At 36.6% G+C, this 15915-nt stretch overlaps 1 protein-coding gene across 3 annotated transcripts in view; it reads left to right on the top strand.

Moving 5' to 3' along the window:
- The window catches only part of PDZRN3 (PDZ domain containing ring finger 3), a 275866-nt gene that overhangs the window by 62904 nt on the left and 197047 nt on the right, over positions 1-15915 (top strand). The gene's annotated exons all lie outside the window — the stretch shown is intronic.

A 15915-nucleotide genomic window follows, 5' to 3' on the forward strand; every position in this document is an offset into this window, starting at 1 on the left:
AGGTATTGGACTTTAAAGGCATAAAGACCTGGTTTTTAATCCTGACTCTGATACTGATTGGTTGGTGACCACAGATTAGTCATTTATGCTCTCTGAACCCCCATTTCCTCATCTACATAATGAAGACAGCAATAATCATACAGGACTTTGGAGAGATATTTCATGTAAAGTATTTTGAAAACCTCAATCTGCAAGATAAACGTCAACCTTTGGATTTGGCAAACCAAGCCTTTATTAAGGGACTGCTCTATGCCAGATTCTGTCCTAGGCTCTAGAGATATAGACAGCGACAAAACCAAAATGATTCAAAGCCCAAAGGAGCTTCCAGTCTGTTGGAGATTATGTGGTATAATAATAGCCTTCATTTTCTTCCTTATGGTTTTGTTCCTTTTTAATTCCATGGTCATATGCTGTAGTAATTACCAGTGTGCTATTTCCCAGAGTAACTTGGCATTAACAGAGTTTGGTTATATCAAAAGTGTTGAAAGACTTGGTTGAATTTAGCTAGCATAATACTTGGTTCATACTCCATAATGCCATTTTTATATTACTTTTAGTACAATACTTTTTGTTGCTTTTTGAAAGTCAAAATCAGAGAAGAGATTAGGAACAGAAAATATTATGAAGTGTAAAGGTGACTAATATTCTTGTAAAATATTGTTATCCTGGACAGTTTTGGGAAACAATTCACTGGTTTTAGTAAAGAAGACTGAGAGGTGAAATTGATTAAGACCAAACTTTTTGAAAAATTTGCTCCCCAAAAATGCTGGAAAGAAGAGAAAGGAAAGAGCAAAGCAAAACCAATTTGAAAATGGATCCCTCTGTCCATGTGGGTTACCTTCAACCAAACTTAACAACAGTTCAGTCAGGTAATCACTATGCACCCACTAAGCCTTTACTATGCATCTGACACTATGCTAAATATTTTGGATGCAGTGAGAGGCAATCCATCAGTGAGCTCTGCCTTGGATACTCCACACTTACTGGCTGTGTTACCTCGGGCAGGTTACTTAACTCTGATTCCCTCGTATCCAGGGTCATCTCCAATCATCCTGATTGATATTTGGCTATTAGACCCAGATGGCTCTGGAGGAGAAAGTGAGGCTGGTGACTTAGCACAGCCCCCCTCACTCCAATCCAATTTACGTGTTTGTCATGGCATCACCTCGCTGGTGTCATGGTCTTCTTCAAGAATGAAGACTAACGTGGGAGACAAGATACTGACAACTATGGACAGTGAATATATAAACACATGTGTGTATATGCATATATGTGAGTATGTATATTTAATAATTTTATGTAGTTATGTATGTATGGAGAAAGAGAGGGTAGAAGGAAGAGAGAGGAAAGAGAGAGAAAGAGAGAGAAAGAGAGAGAGAGAAATATTAGAGGTTCTCTCAGAGGGAAGACTTTAACAGGTGGGGAGGAGAGTAGAGTAGTATGAAACTTGAATTTGAGTTGAACTTGGAAGGAGCAGGGAAAGCAGGATCAGAAGCAAGGAGAGAACATTCCAGGTATGAAAATAGTCATTGAAGAAACCTAGGAATGAGAAATGGAGAGTCATTTCTAAGGAGAAATCAACAGTTCAGTGACTCGCTATTGGAGAGTACATGGAAAGGAATAAAGTGAATGAAGACTGGAAAGGTAAGAATGAGACAGCATGTGAAGGACTTTAAGATACAGAGTATTTCATATTTGATCTCAGAGATAATTGGAGTTTAATGATTAGAGTAACATGGTCAGTGCTATACCTTAGGAAGATTGATCACTTTGACAGCTGAGTGGAGGATGGAATAGAGTGAAAAAGGTCTTGAGGCCAAGATACCCATTAGCAGATTATTGCAATTGTCCATGTATGTATATGTATATGTATGTATATATGTTTGTATATATATTTTTATATACACACATACAGGGTTGTGTATATATGAATGAAACAGACTATATTTCAGGCTTCTAATTGTTAATGTGAAACAAATAATACAAGTAAAACACAACATTATTTAGAAGTGCCTTTTACACTGGCTATCCCTCTTGTCTGGAATGGATTCTTGCCTAATATCTGCCTCTTAAAATCTTTACATTCATTCAAAGTTCATTGTTCTCAAGCCTTTCCTGATTTTCTGGTTATCAGGGAGTTTTTTAAATTCATATAAGCTTATATTTACTTACCTGTATCCATTATTTATGGCCAAGAAGGATGTAAGTTTCTTAAGAATAGGGACTCATTTTCACTCTTGTACTTTGTATTTATTCTAATGGCCTAAGACAGGTCTAAGAAAGCATAAAGTAGGTATATGATGTTGAATTACATAAAATTTTCATATTATGTAGGTCCTTTAATTATACAGACAGAAAATAAAGGAGTTTTCATCCAGATGTAATGCTTAAAAACTACTCTTAGATTAGAATGTCTAAGTACATTAAGTTTATCTTGTCTACAATTGATGACTGTTTATGATGATTTCCAGGAGTTGAAGTTCTTTCCAAGCCAGGAAAATATTGAGTTGAGAATCTGTATGACAAAATTTCCCTGCCTGGAGTGATGATTCTGGAATAAATACTAGCTTTCTTATTCAAAGGAAAAGAACAATGCTTGATAGATTATGAATTCTCATATAAGCAGAAATACTTAAATGATGATACAGCTGCATATAGTCTTAAAATATTTTAGTTGTTTAATATACACAAGGTTGAGATTTGTGGTTGTGTAAATTATTTTTTCTTTCAGTCAAATAGAACTCAAACAACATTTTTCAAAATAAACCTTTATAGAGATTTATGTCAGTGTAATATACCCTCCAGTGATATAAATGGCAGTTTCTCCATACCCAGATAGAACATGCATATTCTATCTGTGACATCCCAGGAAATTTTTTCAAGAGATTCCCCCATCCTGCTGGATGCTTTCCTCAAGCTCCCTTGACACTGATTTGACACTAGTGGAGTCTGCAGTCTATCAATATCTCTCATTCACCAGCTTACCATCGTCATTCTTACTTTCTTAATGACCTTCACTATATCGCTTCTTCATTTGTAATGTTCTGCAACCTGTCCATGCCAACCTTGTGTCTCTTCATTGCCTTATGGATGAGCCTCAATTTCAGCATTTTGGAGACTACTGTCTTGTGATCAGGCAGGTAGGTAGCAGAGTGGATAAAGAGTCGAACCTGGAGTAAGGAAGACTCATCTTTGTGAGTTCAAATCTTGCCTGAGACACTTAACTACCTCGCACAAATTACTTTACTCTGTTTGCCTCAGTTCCCTCATCTGTAAAAATGAGTTGTAGAATGAAATGACAAACTTCTCTGAAATCATTGTCAATAAAACCCCAAATGGGGTCATGAAGAGTTGGACACAATTGAAGCGACAGAACACCAAAACAAAAGTTCCATGATTCTTCTATTACATATAAAATCTGTTCTGTAAAGAGAATGTCCCTTTGCATACAATTTTTTGGTGTGCTTTACAACATTTGGTGTGATGAAGTCATACTTTAAAAATTCTCCAACCATAGCATCATTAATTCAGTAAGGAAAGAGCAATTTGTCAAACATATTTATGCATGTATGGATTTGTGACTTTTCTGGTATTTATTGGAAGGATTATTGAATGAAGCAAATCAGTGTTTTCTGCATAAGGACTTTTGATTTTTCCTTACTGTCAATAATAGGTTAGAGAAGTCTCTACAAATGTCATGAAAAGAAATATCGTGCAAGAAACTCTTCAATGGAAATATAATGTGAGCAATGCTAAATAATTTTTTAAATCACTCCCTACCCTTATATATGGGATGCAGTATTTGGCCTGCCTTGGTGAGCATTACTGGGAATATTAGAATTCTGTAGCAAAAATTTATGGTTCTTGGTACAACTCTTTTCTGTTCAAGATTCTTTTTCAATCATCAAAAATGTATTTTTCTCCCTCTTTATGTCCTTCTTCCAATTAAGAAAAAGAAAAGAAACTCTTTTTAATAAATTTACAGTCAGGCATAACAGTTTTCTCACACTGAAAGTGTATGTCTCAGACTTCAATTTGAGCCCATTTTTCTCTCTCAGGAGGTGGAGAGAATGTTTCATCATCAGTTCAGTGAAATCAGGGTTGGACTTTTCATTGATCAGAATCCTCATTCAGTGTTAAAATTCCTAAGTTTAAGTCAAAACTGTCTTTAAAATACAATTGTTGTATAAATTGTTCTACTACCTCTAACTCATTTCATTCTGTTATTCCTTATAGGTTTTCCTAGGTTATGCTGAACTGAATCCTTTGTTTGAGCCTGGAGTCAGGAAGACCTGGGTTCAAATCTAGCTTCAGACACTTAACTGTGCAACCCCAAACAAATCTCTTAATTCTCTTTGCCCCAGTTTCCTCATCTTTAAAATGAGCTAGAGAAGAAAATGATGAACCACTATAGTATCTTGGCAAAGAAAACCCTATAAGAGGTCACAAAGAGTCAACACTCTTAAAAAAAATGACTAAACAACAGTAACATCTCTTTGATCATTTCTTACAACATGATAGCAATCCTCTGCACAAATTCCATAATTCATCCATCCATTCCCCAATTAATAGGAAAATCCCTTAGTTTCCAGTTCTTTTTTCCTACCAAAATATCTGGATTCAAGATATTTATTCATATAGATACTTTCCCCTTTTGTTTTCACAGATATTTTCTTGGGACCCTGTGGTTGGAACCTACTAGCCCCCCTAGGTCCTTGCCTATGTGTACATAGTCAGTAGATGATACTTAGATAATGTTATTCTATAAAATGTAGAAACAAAAAAAACACCTAAAAAGTCCCCCCAAAAAACTCAAAATGTAGAAACTAAATTAAGAAAAGGAATATCAGTGGGGTCTACAGCTAACTTGCATATGTGCCTCTCTGATGAAAGTATGGTATCTATATGTTCCATACCCATTAAATATTAATTCCATCATAATCAGTTATAGAGATATTCTAAGAACTTATTTTTATTTCGAAGCGTATCTGTTCAATGATATATTCGATAAACTCATGGCTTTCCCTAGCATTGTCCTATAAACTAGTAACTAGTCTTCCCTAGAGACACTTCTTGCATGCAAAGATGGCAAAGCATAATAAACTTGCAGCTGGGAGGGAGCAAAGGTATCATCTAGTTCAACTCTCTCCCTTCACAATGGGGAAAATGAGGCAAGGGTAGGGGCAGGGATGGGGATGGGATGAAAGACCCATTAATTTGACTTCCATAAGCTCACCATGGCAGTTATCTGAGACCAGAACTCAGGGAGATCTATCTCAAAATTTAGTAGTCTTTCCATTACAGTGCTATATTTTGGGGAGCCAAATGAGATATAATATTAGAATCTGTCAAAATTAGCAGACTCAACCAAAATTTTCTGTTGGGCAAAGCCTCTGGGGACAGGCTTCATCAAAATAAACTACCAAACTGTGAACAGAAATATTCAAAAGAAATACGCATAGACATAATTTGTGAAGTGAGGATGATAACAGCAACAATAACCCTTTCTTTAGAATAACCTTTAAGGTTCTTGAAAGAGAATAGATGATTAGGGGTAATTGGTGAGCATTAACATTAAAGGTAATGGAATTGATCCACTTTTGCTCCATTTTATGAATTCTCCAAGTTCCTGCATTTCTCTTAAGCACTTTTTTTTTTGCTTTCCTAACCAGATGATAAGTTCTGAAAGGGCAAAAAGTGTATTTATGCTTCTTTGGTGTCCTTTTAACAGCCAGCAAAGTATTCCACCACTGCAAGTACTCAACAAATGCCTATTGAATGAATTTATTAGTTCATCTAGCTATTTGACACTAAAGAATGTTCTTTTAAATATTCTTGAGAACTTAGAAAGAAAGAAAAAAAAAAGATTGTGTTGCCACATTCCTCTGGCAAGTTTTGCTGTCTTGGGATTATGGAAATAGTCAGCCCAATCTCATTTATGAGATCAGGAATTTGAATGGCAATAAATATTATCAGCAAATGCCTCGTTTTAATAAGCCTATGTATTTACATGTGATCTGACAGAGCTGGTGCTTTGAACAAAAGATTAACATTGTTGGAGTTATTTTAGTTTTTGTATTGTTTTATTTTTTTCCCTTAATGATGGATTCCCTTAGTCAGCCATTTAGGGGCTGTACAGTTTTAGTTCTTGTAAGTGGATTATCCATGTATGGTAAGCTTCTGGCTTCTCTTTGTATCCATGTTGCCCACTCACCTTGCTTTGAGTTGCTTTGAGGTTACTGGCAGGGGACTTCAGTTGAGAAGAAAAGAGATCAGTGTTTGTGTGTGTGTGTGTTCTGTGTGTGTTGTGTGTGTGTGTGTGTGTGTGTGTGTGTGTGTGTGTGTAAGCATACCTCTGTGACTCTATTCCAATGTTAAATAGAAATGTTTGGGGGATTATTCTTTAATATTAGCTATATATGATACTTTATTCATCTAGCGGAATAGACAAGTCACAGCTGAACACATTGTGTATAGCTGGGATCACTGTAATGTTTTGCCCCTCACATTTTTATGGGCACAGGGAACTCCAGATGAGGAACCCCTTCCTGCCAATGTAGAATGACGCACGTTTGGTCATTTATGTTCCTAGAGAGTAGCCCGAGTCCTGAGGGTAGTTCAGTGAGTTACTCCATTAGACAGTCAGTTTGTCAGACAATGAATTCATATCTGGTCTTCCTAATTCCGAGACCCCCATCTCCATTCTGCCTAGTTTTCTTAATCTGGAACCTATAGACTTAGCTTTTGTTTTTGTTTTATTTCTTTGATAACCATGATCAGATCACAGGGAGTGGGTGAATTTGGAGAGAAAACAAACAATTATATCAACATAATTTATTTCCTATCAGTTTTATGTGTATAAAAACATTTTGATGAGGAGTCCATAGTATAAAATAGGTTAATATCTCTTGCCTCTCAGTTTTTATTTGATGTGGATTCCACTGAACCTGTGATTTCATCAGGGAGGGAATACCTGGTTGTATATCAAAGTAGAGGCAGTTGTTTGCCATCATTTTTCCAGCTTAAAGGAGATGATGCTGAGACTACAGGGTGGGGGGTGCTTCTCTGATCATTGGTAAAGCTGGGGGCGGTGGGAGTAGGAATGTTTCAAAACTATAGTTTCAAAAACTATCCAACTATACCAGGTAGATAAACAACCATTCTGCAATTATCCTCTGAGAGAGTTGCCTATTGCATGGAAAATTTGGGCCTTGCTCAGTGGGCCTCAGAGACCTCAGACTTTTTGACTCTATATGAACTGTGTGATAACAACTGTTTCTCAATGAGATGTTAGTTTGAGGAAACCAGTGGATGATACATAGAAAGATAATATAATTAGTATGAACTCTGTCTTATGAATTTCCTTCATGAATAAGAGTAATGATAATTTGGAATTGGAAATTTTAATAGTAAAGAACACCTTTAAATGAAAGTTTACTCTTACTTCCTAATTATTTTGTATATTTTCTCTTAACGAAATCAACATAGTTATGACCTTGACTTTTTTATAGATCTAAGCAATTTCTTTTCATATTATATATTACAGTAAAAAGTTTACTATTATTTGATGCTTCAAACACACCCTTACATTAGGGAGACTGTTTGGGGGGAAACAAGGTCATTAGGAAGGCTAGAAATAAAGAAAATAGTACTTTCTGAGGAAGATTTCTGAAAGGACATGCTCAGTATCAAAACATGTGGATAAAGAGAAGGGAGAGCCCATATTTCAGAGATTGTGAATTCATCTTGGTGAGAACAGGACTAGAAAGGGGTCACCATTTTTGACTTTACATATTTCTATTCCAGTGGAACCAATGATCACATTTTACACAATTATAACTTCAAATAGTGGAAAAACTTCATGGGCTTCACAGTTCTCATCAGTTAGGGCCTACTCTTTGAAGAAAGATTTCAGCATGTACCTAAGGGAAAAAAAATTCAGTGAGTTCCATTTGTGTTAAGTTGTGAATTGTTTTCAATATTTTGGAAAGAAACTAGATGATACATTGGATAGAATGCTAGGCTTGGAAGTCTAGCAGGAAGTGCTGAATTCAAATCCAACCTCAGACAATTATTAACTCTGTGATCCTGAACAAGTCTCTTAACCTTTCTTAACCTCAGTTTCCTCATCTGTAAAATGGAGATGGTAATAAAAGCACTAACTTGCCAGGGTTATTGTGGGAATAAAATGAGATCATATTTTTCCTCCATTTAATAAGAGGTGACAGGAAAAATTGCAACTCATTTTAGACTTCTTAGACTTCTCTATGATGCTTCAGTGCCAGGTCCTCCCCTACCTCATTTCAGCTTTTTTGACATAGTATCTTCTACCATCAGATTGTAAGCCCATTGAGGTTTTTTTTTCATATTTGTGTCCGAAGGTCTTGGCACATTTGGATATATTGCTTTATAAATGTTTACCCATTAAATTTACAAATCTTAAGTACATAAATACTTAGCTATTATCATCATGGCGATGATTTTCATAACTTATTTTGTGCCATCTCCAGTTCACTATTTTAAAAAATTTTTATTTATTTCAGGCAGTGGGGTTAAGTGACTTGCCCATGGTCACACAGCTAGGCAATTATCAACTGTCTGAGACTGGATTTCAACTCAGGTCCTCTTGACTCCAGGGCCAGTGCTCTATCCACCGCACCCTCTATCTGCCCCTCCAGTCCACTATCTTCTTTCTTGTGAGTTTTGTGAGCTCCTGACTTTAAAGTATACCTCTATTAATTTTAATTATGGATAAATTGTGATCACATGCTTTGTTTTAATAACCAGAGTGAAAAAGAGGAGACCTGATAGAAGAATTAGACTTAAAAATGCTTGGTGAAATATTTCTAGCTTTCATAACCGAACATTGGTTATCAGGTTCCAAGAGAAGATAACACATATCTTAAGACAGACCAGCTGTTGTTTTTCAAACAACATCGTATTTTCTTTCAGAAATGGAAAAGCAAGTTTAATACAATGAAGGGTAAGTTGAGTTCTTTAAAAACAGCTGTCGGCCATAGTTTGCTTGCTATTTTTGAATTCATCAGACTAAGGTCATAAATTTAAGTCTTTGGAATGACATTTCGAAACGTCATTCAGCTACAAGCTCTGCTCAGTGGTGTTAAAATCCTCTTTGCAGATGTTCATTTTCTGAATTCAGATAAAATAAAGCCATAAATAAATTCCAACCTTTTATTTTTTTCTTTATTAACATTTACAGACACCAGAAGAGAGTTGTAGGGATGCCTTAATCTTTACTGTGTGAAAAAGGTCTTTGTCTTCACTCCCCTTGGATCAGGATATCTTCCTTTCTTTACTCAGTTTCTCCTTCTGTGTAATTCATTCTTTTCATTTAACAGTTATCCCTTAGGAACTTGCAGTGTCCTGCAGATTTATTTGGTATTTAATTCCACCTCTGCATTTTCCAAAGTAGAGGCAGATGTTTGCCATCATTTCTGCAGCTTAAAGGTGATGATGTCAAAGCTATGGAAGTGGAAAAATTGGGGTTTTTTTCTGATAATTTGTTGGTAAAGCTGGAACTTGGGAAAATAAAAACAGAAATTTGAACCATCTTTAATCTCAATATCCAGAGGAAACTCAGTCCAAGTGTCTACTAGGTTTTATTCTTTTCATATTTATCCTTTATAATTCTGATTTCTTTACAGTTATTTTTGTGAAATTTCAAAAACTTGCTCAGACAGCCCAGGTATTTATTACCCCGACTTAATGGCTGAGAATTCAGAAGCACACAAAGAAGCAAGTGTAGGAATGGGTCATACAACCATTCAGCCACACCATGGTCTTCTTCTGTAACTCTGGCCTTTATATTTGTCTTTCCATCAGTCTATCTGTGTATCTGTCTATACATCCATCCAGCTATCTAACTGTATTATGTATATACTTACATGATATAATACATTATAAATAGCAAAACATGTATTTGAAACATGTATTACATATGTAACATATATAACAAGAAATAGACTTGAATCCAATGACTGAATGATAGTTTATCCAATAGCATTGAGTATGTGGCAGTCACTCTTAAGTGCTGGTCAATAGAGCGAACTATCCTTCTTTTTAAGAATCTTAGGTTCTATTGGGGCTGGAGACAAAATATGTCAATAAATATTTTATTTGAGGAAGGGAGAGAGACAGACAGAGAGAAAGTGCATTAGCAGATTAAGTGGTCAGGGAAGACTTCCTTAGGAAACAATACAAAAACACAGAATCTTTCAAAAATTTTCTTTTCTTAATTAGTACAAAGGAAAAAAAGCCAAAACAAATAGGTAGAACACCAGGGTTATTATAAAAAAAATTCCCTACAAGTTTACTATGTCTATCCAGCGGCTCCTTTTATACCCTGGATATGCCAGTTACTAGGCAAGTGACTCTTTCTGAAGCTCAGTTTTTCCCATCAGTAAAGCAGAGATAATAACACTTGTAATAACATAATTCTAGCTATTAATCACCTACATGACAAGGGATAGAGTGCTGAACTTAGAGTTTGGAAGACCTGAGTTCAAATACTGATATGTCACCTCTGTTTGCTTCAGTTTCCTCACCCCTAAAATGAAGACAAAAGTACCTGCTTTCCAGAGTGGTTGTTGTGAGACTCAATGAGATAATATTCTTAAAGCTTTTTTCAAACATTAAAGCTAGATAAATACTAACTGTTAATACCATAGACTGTGAAGATTCTCTAGTAATATAAGATTTGCAGGGCACTTTACATGCATTCTCTCATTCAGTTTTCTCATGATAGCCCTGTTGTTGTAGGTGCCATTACCATTTCTGTTTTACAGCTGAGGAAACTGAGGCTGAAAGGTGTTAAACTGCTTGCCCCAGATCACTAAGGTAGCATCTAAAATAGTCTTTTTGACCTCACAGCCAGTATTCCATTGGGTATGCCACCTAACCTCCTCTTTGATACCACCTAAATCTCATTTAGAGCACGTCTACTGTTAATTATGCCATTGAAGAATATGAGAATACAAAAAAGCCCCAGTGATGCAGACTACCCAATCAAGAGAGAGGAGGAAAGGAGAGGGGGACAGAGAGAGGAATTACAGAGATAGAGAGATATAGATAACAGGGACAGAGAGACTCAGAGGCATATAGACAAGAGAACCTCAGAGAGAGAGAGAGAGAGAGAGAGAGAGAGAGAGAGAGAGAGAGAGGTGGTGGGGGGCACTGACTGGATTCCCTTCTCTGTCACTTAGTCCCTATATGATCTTGGGAAAGGATTGACCTTTAAGGTCCCTTTCCCTCTAAGTCTAGGTCTTTGGCCATTTTTGGTGTCCTCATACCCTTCTTAAGTACTTTTATATGCATAATTGACAAATAACCCACAAACAGAGATATTTTAGTGGGCCACACTGTTAACCAAGCTATTGTTACCTGAAAACAATTAAAATGGACTTTAAAAAAAATCATACTTCCCATAGAAATAATAATAAACCTGATATTTATTTAAAGCTTTCAAGTTTGAAAAGTGGTTTTTACCTTCATGATCTTGGTTCCCATTTTACAGATGACTTAACTGAGGTTCAGACAGTTTAGGTCCAAGGTCTTAGAATTAATATCAAGAGGTTTTTAAACTTAGGGCTTCCTGATTCCAGGTTTACCCCCTCTTTTCCCTGAACTCTACCCTCTCTGTTATTCCCTCTCCCTCCTCCAGTTAAATTAGAACATTTATGGTATGTGTAGCATTGGAAAAGAACAAGGTCATTAGGAGAGGAAGCTGAATCAGCCTTCACTACTGAAGGATCTTTATATGACTCTAGTGCTTTGAGGCAGAAAAAAGGAACAGAAGGAGGACCCAGAAATTAGCTCTTAATTTGATTAATAACTTTCATGGCTGTTAATATTATTTGACCATTAGAACAAATATGCTGTTTTTTACCAGTTTTTTATCCTACCATTAGTAGTCAGCAAAAGTTTATATTTTTATTTGCCCATTTGTAATGAATGATCATTTGATCCACTGGACTCAATATTAAAAACTGGATTTTGCCAATGTGGGGGAGGGGAGATGTGGTGGCTTTAGTAACATCCCAGGGGAGGGGGGTTGGAGTAGCTGGGAATGCTTAGTACATTTTCCCAGGGGGAGACATGATTCTGGTCCTTAATCCAAAATAACAAATTGGCCATAAATCTCTAATTGCCTTTGAGAAGGAGAAACAGGCACATTTAATTTACTACCCCTTTCAATTTATTTGCATTGTCTAGTGATTAAAGCAGGCGACAGACAGACTTGCTGGGCTCTATTCCCTTCTCTGCCAGGCCAAGGGTCTCATCCTCACCAGTGAATTCTGGAGAATGGATTGCCTTCTTGTCTTTCTTGGGTCTCATGAGATTCATTGTATCTGTGGATTATAAAAGAACCTCGAGACATTTGGATAGAAGTCCGTATGTTTGTCATAGTCTTTACTACTATGTATGGATAGTAATTTAGAAGCTGATAATATTTTGATTTCTAGAAAAAGTTATTATAATATGTATTATAACATATCTGTGTTATTTAATAAAATACATTTCATTCATATATTTTCCTTCTAGTAGTCCAGATTCCTCTGCAGACTTTGACCAATGTCATCATTTCCCTGGAAAGTAGCAATTCTTTCTCACTGATATCCTTATGGGTTAAGCTAACTATGCTGCACCAGCTTAATAATAACCTATTCATTGTACCAGATTCCTCACCTCTACTCCTTTCACCCATAATGATTCCAAAAATATTAGCAAAGAACCACATTGCTTCCAAAAAGTTATGAAAATTGGAGAGTGATACAGAAGGATTTTGTAGACTGGGGGATGGGTTACTTGGAAAGTTGCATTGGGATCCAGTTAAGTGGCTTATCTAGAGTTACTTCCAGCTGAGATGTCAGCTATAAGGTTTTCTATATTCAAGGCAGGTAGAAGAGCCCTTGGTAAAATTGAACTGATAGCAGCTCTCAGGCTCAGACAGATCAGAGGTAGATCATTCTTCTCTAGCAGGAAGGAAGGAAGGAAGGAAGGAAGGAAGGAAGAAAGAAAGAAAGAAAGAAAGAAAGAAAGAAAGAAAGAAAGAAAGAAAGAAAGAAAGAAAGAAAGAAAGAAAGAAAGGAAGAAAGGAAGAAAGGAAGAAACAAGGAAGCATTTTTAAAAACTTATTATTTTATAAAAAGCACTGTGTTGATTGCAAGGGATACCAGTGGTAAAGTTACCTCTTGCCCTCTGAGAGCTTACTTTCTAATAAGGAGAGAACACATGTGAGAGGAATTCATCTTCCAGGTGAATGGAAGGACCCAGGATCCTCATGGCCGTCAAATTGAATCAGATAGTAAAGCTTGCTGGCCCTCTTAAGGGCACTGCAGTGAAGATAATAAGGCTCAGGGATCACATTTTATATGTCTTATTCACCACGTCTTCCACCACAGAACCTTTTGGGAACTAAGGTGAACTTAATCAAATTTTCAAGATAACCTTGGTTCAGAAAGAGGAACCAAAAGGTTGCCAAGTTATGGTTGCAACTGCAAGCAGTAAATATGCAGACACAGTAATGAGCATGAGTTGTAATGCCAACTTGATGGGTAAATATCCATGAAAATGCAAAATTCACCTTAGCTCTCAGCCCTCTCCTGTAAATACTTGTTGATTGGTTCAGTTGACTAAGAATGTATATCCTGTGCCAAGTAATGTGGAGTTCAGCAGCTCAATTCCATAGCAATCACATCTTGGTTTATCTAGCATTAGAAACAATTTACCTTATGCTGAGAACCTGTTTTCCAAATACGGTATTTGTATATCTTAAGAAACTAAACAACATGTTCTCTTGCTGCATACAGCATACAGGTTCCTGCTACATAACCTCTTTTCTCACTGTGAATCCTGATTCAAAGGGTGGGTCTAGCCTTGTACCATTTTTTAGGCAAAATGCAACTCTTTGGAGTTTTTTCCTCCTTATTTTCCCTCCCAAAGTCTGATGAATAATTGTGAATCATTTTTGAGAACACTATTTTCTTTTGAAATCTTGACAGCTGTTTCATCTTTTTTAGGAAACTTCTGATACAGATGGGAAATTCTTCCAGAAATTCCACTCTTAAGAGAATTGTACGAGGCACTATGGGGTTAAATAACTTGCTCAGAGTCCCTTGGCTCCTTCACATTGGAAACAAAGCTTGCACCCTCCTCTTCCTGATTGCAATGCTGCCTTTCTCTCATGGATACCATTTAGCCTCTTTAAAGAAATCCCCTGGTACTTCATGGCCATTTGGTCTGTTCCTTGTGATACACATTTCTCTTTTCTAAAATGGGATCCTTTAAAAAAATATCACTATTTATGCTTCTCTTCAGCCAACACTAAGGGTGAAATAGCAAATTTTTATCATTACTTTTCTAGAACTGGAACGGATCTTGGAGACTGTGTCTGTGCCAACCCCCTCAATGTATTCATGAGGAAACTGAGGCTCCAAGAGGTGGGAAATATTTAGCCCAAGGTCACTAGTGTGATTGTCAGAAATTGGATTTGAACCAAATTGTTCTGAAAACAAAGTCTCTTCTTTTCCCTTTATGTTTAAATCTTCACAATTATTCCTGATTTTAGAGGGGCAAAAAAAGATGAAAAACATAAAAGTAAAAATGAATGGAAACTTGATCCCTGTAGGAGAGTGGTTCTGGTAGAAACCATAGGATGCTTCCCCAGGATGAAGGGAGAACCAAATATTAATGTAGCCACTTTTGTTTCTTTTGCCTTTGTTTACAAAATCAGTGCAGAATATAGTTAAGTATTTTATTAGCAGAGATGAGAACTAGTAATTTTTGGCCATTCTATTCACTTTCTGAATTTCTGCCAGTCATCTCTAAGAATCAGCAAAGATATAACCTCAGTTGCAATTAACCTGATACTTCCTCACCTTGAAAGGATAGGGAAACAATGTAATGTTCCCATATTTTGTTAATTCATGTTTGAATTTTGGGGTCTTTTTTTTAATCCAGAGACAGCAAGTTAAAGTTGTATGATTTGCAAGTTTTCATGGTTGATACCAAAAGAACATTTCACAAATGGAGGCAGCTAGGATTGGAGTGAGTTCAAATTCAACTAAAGACTCTTTCTAGATATGTCACTTAATACTCTCAGCCTTCTCCATAAAATAGGGGTAATAATGGCACCTTCCTTCCAGGGTCTTTGTAAGGATAAAATGACAAATAGTGCCCATCTGCCACAGTTGGACTGGATCAAGCAGGTTGTTTCAAGGTTGGTTCTTCACTAGGCTAGGCTGTTTTGATTACCAAAAGACTGAAAGAATCTGTAGTTGCTGGATCTCTTCTATCCTTTTTAAAAATTTTATTTACTTAAGGCAATGGAGTTAAGTGACTTGCCCAAAGTCACACAGCTATGCAATTATTAAGCGTCTGAGTCCAGATTTGAATTCAGGTCCTCCTGACTTAAAGGCCAGTGCTCTATCTATTGCACTACCTAACTGCCCCCCCTTCCACCCTTTTAAAATATTAAAACGCATTACCCTGAGGTCAGGAATAAATAATCACACCAGAGCAGAACATTTACACTATACAGTTGTTTGTGAACACATGGTAACAAGGTAAGGGGAAAGACAAGAGGCCCCCCCCACTTGTAGACTCTCCAGAAGTTCATGCACTCAGAAAAGAGAGTGATCTACATTGTATACCTGTTCCATTCTAGGACAGCACACATTTATAAGACTTTTTTTCCCATCACTTTGTAATAAACTGACACAAGAAACCATCAATATACCTGAGCATGCTCTAAATTGGGGGACCTCCCTTTAATCACTTTTTAGACGAAGCAGGGCCATTGGACCTCCGTATGGATTGGCAGCTAGTAGATACTTCTCATGCCTTCAGGACTTGGCCCTCCTTGACTAGTCAGCTCCATTTCACTTAGGCATCGGT

This window comes from Macrotis lagotis, chromosome 8, assembly GCF_037893015.1.
Source record: "Macrotis lagotis isolate mMagLag1 chromosome 8, bilby.v1.9.chrom.fasta, whole genome shotgun sequence".
NCBI classification, from domain to species: Eukaryota; Metazoa; Chordata; class Mammalia; order Peramelemorphia; family Peramelidae; genus Macrotis; species Macrotis lagotis.